This window comes from Vicugna pacos, chromosome 26 (genome assembly GCF_048564905.1).
Source record: "Vicugna pacos chromosome 26, VicPac4, whole genome shotgun sequence".
Classification (NCBI taxonomy): domain Eukaryota; kingdom Metazoa; phylum Chordata; class Mammalia; order Artiodactyla; family Camelidae; genus Vicugna; species Vicugna pacos.
In genome coordinates, this window is record NC_133012.1 from 15,840,222 (window position 1) to 15,851,278 (window position 11,057).

The window sequence follows — 11,057 nt, forward strand, 5'->3', positions numbered from 1 at the left end:
TTGGTCCAACCCCTCTACCACAGTTCTATTGCGTGGCTTAGTTATATCTATAAATATAGAACCTGTTTTACTTCATTTTTCCATGGTATAGATTGAAGGGGGGAAAAATAACCCAAACCTCTCCTTAGTATTTAGAGGCAACTTTTGCCACCATTAGGGAATCTGAAACTTAGCTTCTAATTTCATTCGCATAAATACAGAAGTTACCTTGTAGGGACATTATCTAAGACTCCGTCAAGGCAAATATGCTTGAAATGGGGCCTGCTGAGTTTTTCTTCCATCTTGGTTCTGGGCAGGTTGCCATGTTCTCGATCTCTGAACTCTAATGTTGACCTGCTGCAGACTCCAGGAACAAAAGAACTAAAAAAAAAAAAAAAGTTTCCAGATTTTTTTTCCATTAGAAAGATGCAAGTTAAAACTACATTGAGAAATCATTTTTCCACTTATCAGATTGACAAAGTTTAGAAAGTTTGGTAACCACCATGTGTTGGCAAAAGGGTGGAGAAACAGGCAGTCACAACGCAGATATGAATGTAAATTAGAATGACATCTGTCCAGGGCAATTCACAATACCTAAAAAAAAATTACAAAGGCACATATCCATTGAGCCAGTAAGTCTACCTGTAAGAATTTACCTTACAACACACATGAGAAATGGCAAGTGTGTATAAGCTTGTCCATGTCAGCACTGTTTGTAACAAAAAATTGGAAAAAGGTATACTCACTAATAAAAGACTGGTAAATTATGATATGGCCATAAAATGTCATCCTATGAAGGCTTAAAGAAAAAAGAATGAGAAAGCTCTTTGTACTTTTGTGAAATGATCTCCAAGATACATTATGGGCACAACTTTAAAAAATGTGAAACAATTATGCAAGTGTGTTATATTTTCTATTAAAAGGAGAAATTATATAGAGTTGTATGTATACATATATACATGTGTTTTGTTTGTAGAAGCATAAAATGCCTCTGTAAAGATATACCAGAAATTGGTAAGATTGGTTGCTTCTTGGAAAGGGAGCTGGACAGTTGGAGGGCACGGTTTGAAGATGAACTTTGCCCTAGATATAATTTTGTATTTTTTGAATTTTGAACCATGTAAATAATAGTACACATTCCAGAACTTAAAATTTTTCACCACCTGAAGTTTTGCCGTCAGGAATGACTCAGATTCCCTCCCTAATAATTTCACTTATGGATGAAATAAATGGTCAGACTTCTCATGCATTAAGAGGGGAAAAATGCAAAATGCTCAACAGATGCTTTCAAGTTCTCTATTCTCTAGTTTATCAAAAAAGGAAGACTTTAGTACATAAAACTCTAACTATGCTGTGATTATGGCGAAAATGGTGAGTTAGCAAATTTCTTAGAATTTTATTAACATTGACATCTCCCTGGGGCAGAGCTTCCAGCTAATTTTCCCAAAGTACATTTAATCAGAAGAAAAAAAAAAAGAATTCCAGGCTTAATTCCCAAGAGAGAAACTCTAGTACCATTGATTTGTGAAGGGAGGAAGTAATTCCATGGGAATCCCATGGAATTGTTTATTTTATTCCCAAACTTGATCTCTCTCTTTTTTAATTTGGTATTGACATATACTTATACCACCACTTCACTGAACAAGGGATATGAGCAACTCAGAAAGACTGGCACAGTAAATTTTTTAAATATTTAAAAAATAGAATCCAAGTATAAAATAGAATCCAAGCAAAAAGCATACAGGTAAGAGTACATATACCACTGAGTAACAAATTAAACCAGTCAGCCTCTTGGTAGCCAAATGCCCCAACCTGTTACATAACTGCCATTTTTCAAAAGGGGCTGATAGTTCCTTAAAGGAAGCAAAAACTTTTCCTAGCGCCAAATTCAAAGAAATAATTTTTTCACTCACTTTTCCAGCCAAGACTACTGAATGGAAAACAATATATTGCTAATAATACTGTCAGGTAAACTTTACATGTTTATTTTTCATAGTGTCTTTGAATAAAAACCCGAAGTATTATAATAAAACTCAGGTTGATGAAGGTATTCACTCAGTCAGAGACCAGGCCAACATCAATCAAACCATGGAACAGCCTAGTGCGAGCTGAGTTGACTATAAATAGATGTGAATGGCTAGCAGTTCCTTCATATATCCTTCAGAAAGTCAAATATGCTCATGGTAAAATTCTAACATCTCTACAAATCCCTGACCTCAGAGATAGAAGCAGTTGTTTTATACAACATTTCAGAAATTTTCTAGTCAGCCAGCTATTTGCTGTGTGCTGAAGAATTGTTAGAAGTGTCAGAGACCCAGAATGCTGGCATTCTGTGATACTGTTGATGACCTTTTTCCTATTTTTGTTAAGAGAAAATGTGTATTACAAATAACCATATGACTTTTGTTAGCTGTATCCCAAGATGGTGAGACAGGCATGATCAATCAAATGCATAAACTGACCCACTGTAGTACTGATGACATAGCAATAAAACAGCATCAGAGCAGTGAATGGTCTTGATTTATTCACAAATAATTCCTGGGTCCCTAATTATCCGTTCTTCTTAGTGGACTTGGAGACTCAAGTGGACTCTCCTCTCGATGTTTCAGAATGGTGACTATCAGAGTAGGGTTATTCTTAGGCAGAAGTCTGCAGATTTGTAAACAAAGTATCTCAAGAAAGAAACGAGTTTCTTCTAACTCAGAGCAGTAGCATTTATAACAAGGAAATATTGCTTCCTCTTATCAAAGTGACCTGAGAACATCCGAGGAGCTCTTCCATTCCCCACACACTGTGGAAGGCATCTTCTGCAGTCCCTCTATTCCATTTATAGGCTCTGTAGAAGGAATCATTCTTACACCATGATGCCAAAATTATTTTAGCTCACACACAAACAAGTTGTTCTGTAGTTCTGCTTTGACCACTTCATATTAGGAAGAAATTAAAAAATATATAGCACCAGCAGTTTGTTACGAAACCACTTTGAAAATGTTTACTTCGACTGCTTCAAATGTCATGACTAAAGAAACTACTGTTCTGCATAATCCACTCTTGACAGTGAATCATAACTGTGTCACACTTGGACTTGCTTAGCCTTTGCTCTGACCTGATGGAGTCTTCCCTTAAAAGGGGGATGTATATTCAATTTCAAAGTATTTATTGCTTCATGACAAGTACAATAACAAGTCTGTGGCTTTGGCGTCTCATATCTTTGAGATTATCACAGTCTGCTTAGAATTTTTGAGTTTGCTTTTAATTTATGCCTCTGGCCTTGTTTTCTTTGCCAAATGCCTCTCTTTAGAGAGCTGGAGGCAGCCTTCCAACTTCCCCCCATCCCTCTTGGGCCTTGCTAATTGATCAGTGATCACCTTAAGAGTTCAAAGACTACAAACCTCTGGAGTTTAATGGGTTCAATGATGCTGCACTGTGACTGCAACCCCGCATCCAGGCCTAGTCTACAGACTGATTTTTGGTTCAGTCCTTTTACACCTTTTGGTCTTGATTCAGAGTTACTGATTCACACTTGACTCTGAGATCCTCCCTCCTTGCAAATGACATATAGTCAAATGGGCCTAGTGCTCTAAGTTCTAACAAATGTTTGCAAATCATAATGATGTAGGAAGAGCTGTATACTAAATGAATAAGAGCAATTAGCCCTCATGCTGTTAGATAAGCGTTCCTCAAAATATAATCACTCTTCTAAACATAGGTTGGTAATTTAGGAAAAGAGCCACTGAAAATATTATCATCATTATTTCCTCCATACACAGAGTACAACTAACACTACGTGTGCTTAAGTCACATTGTCGTGTGTAGACATTGTTAAGTCAGTGTCTGGTTAGTGATCAGGAAGTAAGATAATCTTCACTTTGGGTTTCTAGAACACTAAGAAGTCAGGTTGCTAATCCAGGAGAGTAACTGAACACCACTAAAAGTTATCCAGCTTGGATAAGTACACTTCTGATCTCTTTTTGAGTACCTATGAAATTATGGTTAATATCCTCTAATTTACAGTATGATTCCAAAAATACCATATACTATATATATATATATATATATATATATATAGAGAGAGAGAGAGAGAGAGAGAGAGAGAGAGAGTATATAATTTGTTTTTTAATCCAGGAAAAAAATTTTTTCATTGCAAATCTTAGATAGGATTACAAACAATAAAAAGTATCCATTATCACTCCAAAATCAGGGGCACAAATTGGAGTTAGAAGATTTAGCTTTGACACCTAGATATGTTTTCATTGATTTGACCTGTTTAGATCTCAGTTTCTCTTTTATAAAATTAGTTTGTTAGCTCTCATGGGGTTGTTGTGAGGGCAAAATAGAGGATACTATTACTCACGTTCTTATGATTGGTGTGTGAGCTCATGTTTGCAACTGCTGATATCACTCAATTCCCTTTCCACTGGCCTGTGAACTTGAGGCCAAGGAAAGACTTACTTTCCCAAAACATCATTCCCTCGGTCCACCAAGGCCTGCCATCCCTCCTCATGTCAGCCTTTCAGTTCACACCTGAACTGTTCGATGAGCTGATCAGTGATCTCTCCACTTGTAATCCCCTATCTATTAAAAAAATTGAGTATGCATGCCTAACATTTATTATAAATTATATATATGTATCTCATCAGAGTGCTGATATATTACAATAAACTATACACAAAATTAGAAAAGGATAAGATTTTAAAATAGACAGAGAGCTAGATAGAAGTTCCCATTTCTTTTCCCCGTAGCCACCACATCCCCTCTGGTGCCAAGAAACAACCCCATTCCTCTTAGTGGTCTTTAGTATAAAAGAATTTTCTATTGCTGAAAAGTTAAAAGGCAAAAATAAGTGCCACTTTTATGTAAATACCTAGAGTTGCCTATTTTAACGATTTGGCATTCTAGGTAAAGTATAAGGTTTCCATTGAAATGCATGTAACCTGGAAGCAACCCTTTAAATATTGATTTAACTGGTTCATTTCATCCAGAAGGATATGGATGAATTTTTTTTAACCATCTACAATGTGCTTTTTCCAACAGAAGCAATTTAATTCTCAGTGAACAATGACTGGATGTCTTACAAATTTAACTCAGTTCTTGGTGTCAGATCCCAGAGGTTGAGCGCTCAGTCTCACAGTGCCTCCCCCACTTTGGATGCCAAACTCAGGTCCAGGTTGTTACCTGTGTTTCTGACCAACCGCCTATAAATTGGAGGTTCCCACGACTCCCTCGTTGGGTTTGATTAACTCACTAGAGAGGTTCACAGAACTCAGGGAAATATTAACTTACGTTTATCAGTTTATTATAAGCTTAGGTTATAAAACTCTTTTAAATGCAAAGGATGACATAGCTAAAAATAAAAAGCATAGGAAAATTTTATTTACTAAGATGTAAAAGTAGTGGATTTAATAATAGAGATGTTACCATCAAAGCAGGCAATTCAGAAAATATAGAAAAAGACCCTTGAGAGGTTACTGATTAAACAGCAAAAAAGTATTAGCTTGATAGGTAGCATGGATTCCAGAATTTCTTGGTTAAAATTCTGAGTCATTAAAATTAATTATGATGATTATAAAAATAATAATACCAAACCCTGATTGTATACTATGCACTGTTGTAGGCATTTGATAATTTACATGTTATTTAATTACTCATAACAACTGTGTTGAGTAGGTATCATTTTACCCATTTTATAAATGAAAAATTGAAACCCAGTCTGGTTATAAATATGCCCAGTGGCACACAGCTAATAAAAAGCAGTATTAGGTCAATCTGACCTCCAAGCACCAAACAACTGTACCTTTGTAACTCTTAATAATTCTTTGCTAGACTTACTTTTGTGTTCCAACCCCAGACGTATAGCTCAAAGGTAATACACAACTTTAAAACTAAAGGTAAGTTTTTAATGAAAAGGATCAGGAATAATTTTATAATCTGTTGTACAAGATCTCTTAAGGAAGAAACACTAGAGTCAGGTCACACTTTAGACAATTTACTTTAAAAAAAATCAAAAACATAATGAAGTAATTCTGTTACCGTATCACTAAGTAGAGAATGTAAACAAATCTACATTTGCACATTATAGGATGCACGCTTAAACTTTCAATGGAATCAAATAAAAATTAGTTATCATATACAACTAGAAAACAGCATTCATTATATCAATAAATGCATTAAATACCTAGAAGTAAATTTAACTGAAACATGGTCTTTTATGATTAAATCCTAATGGGAAAAAAATTAAAAACAAAACTGAAGAACTAGGCCAAGTGTTTTTTCAGAGAGACTAAATAAAGACATCAATATTTTTTATTTTAATACATAGATTTGTTATAGTACAACTAAAATTCCTGTGAGAAGTGGTAGTGAAAAATAAATGGATCACAGTATCAGAACATTTTCATAGGTAATAAGGGTGGATTCAGCCTAGCAAATTTGGAAAACTGAATGCACTGCAACAATGATCAAAATCATATGGTGCTGAGTTATCCCAGTCTGAAATATGAACCTGACCTATAACAGAGACAAAATAAATACAGGGCAAGAAATAACCACTTAATACATTGTCTCTCAAATAGTTGGAGAACAAGTTGGAAGGAATCAAGTTAGATAAACACATGAGACCCAAACACTACAATAAATTCCAGCTGTATCAGAGTAAAAGAGTATTTTAAAAACTGAAGAGTAGCTTATTTATCCCAGATGTGGAGAGAACATGCACTAGAGAAATGAAGGTTGTTATCAGGAATAAGACCAGATTGATTGAATATGCTTTTAAAACTTTTAATTTTCATGCAACAAAATGTGAAATTGAAATTATAAAAGAAAACTTTCAAATACAGAATAGATCTGTTACAAACATAATCTGATTATAGATTTCTCTCAAAAATATATGAGGAAATAAATGATTCTGTAAGTCAACAGTTGCTTTTCACTTGATAAATGGTCAAAAAGTATATAGTCAAGAAAACAGACTAAATCATATTGTTTTTTAAAAATCACAGTTGTATTAAAAGTGAAGTTAAAAAAAAAGACAAATCCAGCCAACTTGATGTTTCCCTTACAGACATATTAAACTGGAAGAAATTTAAAAATTCTAAAACTTTATCTTGCCAAGTCTCTGGGGCGAGGCAGAAGGTAAACTTTACACATTAATGGTAGAAATATATGGTAAAATACTTAGATCTTCCTGGAGGGCAATCTATAACATGTTCTTTGACCCATTACCCATTCCCTCGCTTTGAGAGGGGTAAACTAAGTTATATTGAAATTTTCAGTGCAGCATTAACTACAATAGGGAAAGTTAGCATCAGTTCAAATGCCCCAAAATATTTAAATGATAAGTGAGTAAATCATGGTGTATTGTGATATACAAATTAAAATGACAAGTGGAAGATGTAACAGTGGATATGTTCATGTGAAATAAATAAAACAACTGAACCCAAGATCATATTACAAAATTATACAGTAATGTATGAATACAATTGCTCTAGATCAGAAAAGAATTTTGATGGATATAAATGGCATAACACTGTTCATTAGATTTTTTTAAGAAAATGCAATTATAGTTATGATGTATAACATTTATAGAATACTTGCTATGTGCTAGGCATTGTTCTAAGTGTTTTACATGTATTAATCTCATTTGAGCTTTGCAACAACCCTTTGTGCTTGGTACTATTTTTAAGTTATTCTATAGATGGAGGAATTGAGGTACAAAGTATTCAAGTAGATTACTCTAGGTTACACAGCTTAGCTTAACTGTTCCAAAGTGATAGTGTCTTCAGAAGAGCTTAGATGACTTCTACTAGCTAATTGCTTTAACTTGCCCCCCAGTCTTGGGCCTTACATCCCTTGTCAATAACCCCATTCATAAGAACTGAAAATCTCAAAGAGTATTCCAGTAAGTCAAAACAATAAATTATTGAATATAGAATTGGAAAGGAGAAAATAGAACCAAACCCCAAAAATTAATTTAGAGGGGCTAAAATAATAGTGATATAGTAAACATATTCTAGGATTCAAACGAGAGCCTTTTCCATAGCCACCTCCCCTACACACACACACACACACACACCCCAACCCTTCATTCCCTGACTCAAAGACTTGTACAGACACACCCACTGGACCCCGATAATTCTAAGGCTTTGAGAAATCAAGTAGCTCCCTCTGAGGAAGAGGTTAGGACCTCCAGCAAAAAAAAATCCTAATGGAATAAAAGGACTGGCCATTTCATCTCTCAGGAATGGACTAAAAAATCCATTGCTTTTAAAGGGCAAAATTTCCCCAATTAGATTGATTTCAAACTTTCTTGTAGGTTGACTGTTTCCAGGTAAGCCCCCCATCAGACTTCTTTGTTGCTGCTTGACTGTATTATTCTGTATCTTTCAGAGACCAAGGTGAAATGGTAACTGGGAAGTCTCTGAAGTGATTTTTTTTTAAATACTGTAGACTGTTTTTATGTCTTCTGTTTTGTACCCCAGGTAAAAATGCCAAGCCAAGGAAAAGAAATAAGGTAAATTCAATCTTAGACTCCTGGACCCATTTTGGATAACTATAAGGATGCATTATCTGCGTGCATGTGGTGAAGATCTACAGACCATGGAGAGAGAGGATTCATAACAGACCCATGAGTAGCATTTCAGGACAACAGCCATAAAGCAGAGACTTAAAAGTTCCATCATTAGACTAATTGTAATTCACCCGATCCTCCAGTGTAACAGAACCCTTCTATCTGCTTTCCCAAACCATTATTGCTTCCATTCAGCATATTGGTTTGTCTATCATTAAATATTCATTTGCTACAGAGCTTTTTTGGAAGGCAAACAAAGCAGTCACTTTACTGCTTTGTATTGATTCCTGCCTGAGTTGTCCTTGGAAAAAGCTTTCAAATAGGTTCAATCGTTTTGAAAGGTATTTAGGTTGACTCTGTGATTGGTAAATATATTTTCTTCTTAACCTCGAAAATGGAATCTGAGAACTTAGAGCTTTATTTTTTCATCTACTCTATTCTCTCATTATTAATAAAGATCTTAAATGATACTGAACTGTGACTAAACTCTATCTATTTACAATGTTATAGTAGAAGACAGCACCATTTGCATGCTTTTACCAGACATGATTTTAATTGTTTTAAAAGGAAGCTGTGCAACTAGTGAAGAATTTAGCCTTCCGGGAGGCCTGAAGCTAAGGGCTTCAGGTGTATTTTTGCCTTCTTTGGGGAAGAACCAAATAGTTTCATTTAACTGAGAAGACCCTTTACCAAGATTTACTTACAGCTGGTTTAAACCTGAGCCTGTGATTTATAGAATCTTTCCAAGAGGCCTCAGTGCCTTTTTACAGGACAGTTATTGCAGATTTATCTACGTTCTGATCAGACTCTTCTTTGGCTTGAGTGTGTAAGGTCTTATCTTCCACAAAGTAGATTTAAATAAAATAGTCTTATTTTATGTTCATTACATATTCGATGTGGTTAAACATTTAAGAGGGGCCAATTATTATGGAAAAAAATACATGGATACATGTAATAGTCATTTTCTTTTTTCCCTAGCTTTGTTGAGATATAATTGATACATAACATTGTATGAGTTTAATGTGTGCCATTTCCTTTTTATTACAGCGAATCCAAAGATATTTATTAAATAGACGTTATGTTCTCCATGCGCTTTACCATGTACAGATACTCTAAAAGATCCACTGTACAAAGTAAAAAACAATGTACAAAATGTAGTTCCTGTCCTAAAAGAGTTAACAGGTTATCATTATTTGAAATTCATATAAAACATTTTCTCCCATTTCTTTATTACTTTAATTTGCTGTTTTGTTACTTAGACTTATTTAGAGTGGCTGGTTTATATGGGTTACACACAATGAATACGAATTCAATGACTCTCTCCTCCCCTCACTCCCACTTGCATGCAGACTTTATAAGGTCAGCATCCTTGTCTGCTCTGCTCATTGTTTTAGCCCTGGTATTTGCACAATTAGTAGCAGATGCTGAATCAATATTGGTTGAGTTAATAAGTGATTTGGGGCAATTTGCTTAGCCTCTCCAGGCCTCAGCCAGTGTTGCAACTTTATGCTTCCCAACTTTTTCAATAGAAATAGTACCAACTTCAGAAGAGAAAATAAGTTAGCCCCTAGAAGTCTAGGGTCGACTTTCTCGGGAGTTTCTTTGAAATTTCAAAACCAGGCAGGACCCTGAGGGGCCCTCCTGGGTACAAAATCCCTTCTACGTCCCCCTTTTCTTGTTTGTAGAAAAAGGCTCTAGACTCCTAGGCCTTCTCTGAGTTCCAAAGAGCGGACTGAAGCAGTTACTAATTAGGGAAGTGAGGGAATGCAGAAACAAAAGAAAAGCAGCTAAGCAAGAAAAGTAATGATAACTTCAACAATAATCAGCAGCGATAAAACAGAGTCCTAGTTCCTCCTCAAGGAATAGACAAAACAATCTGATGCATATCTTTGAGTTGTTCTGCAGAGACTAAGATCCCCTCCCAGGTAGAGGATGGTGACTACATACTGACCCCAGACTGGTTAGAACAAGAAGGTTGATGATTAAGGTTCCCAAAACATCACCCTGTTACCTTACCACCAACCAGTCAGAAGAAAGTCCATGAGCTGCAACCCTTACCCCTAACATTGCCTTTCAGAAACCCTCCCCTGAAAGCCACTGGGGAGTTTGGGTCCTTTTTTTTTCCCCCTAAGGCTTTTTCGTTTGTTTATTTTTTGTTTTTTATGTTGTATTAGTTTGTGTACAGTATAGTGATTCAGTTATACATATTCTTTTTCATTATAGGTTACTATAAGCCATTGAGTATAGTTCTCTGTGCTATATAGTAGGACCTTGTTGTTTATCTATTCTGTACATAGTAGTTTGTATCAGCCAATGGAGTTTGGGTCTTTTGAGCATGAGCTGCCTATTCTCCTTGCTTGGTGCCCAGCAAGTAAGTGCTGTACTTCCCTTCACCACAACCCAGTGTCAGTAGATTGGCTTTGCTGTGTGGCAGGCGAGCAGACCCAAATTCAGTTCAGTAACGGTTTCACATGTCATTGTAGAAACTTGTTTCATGTTTCATCTTAAAACT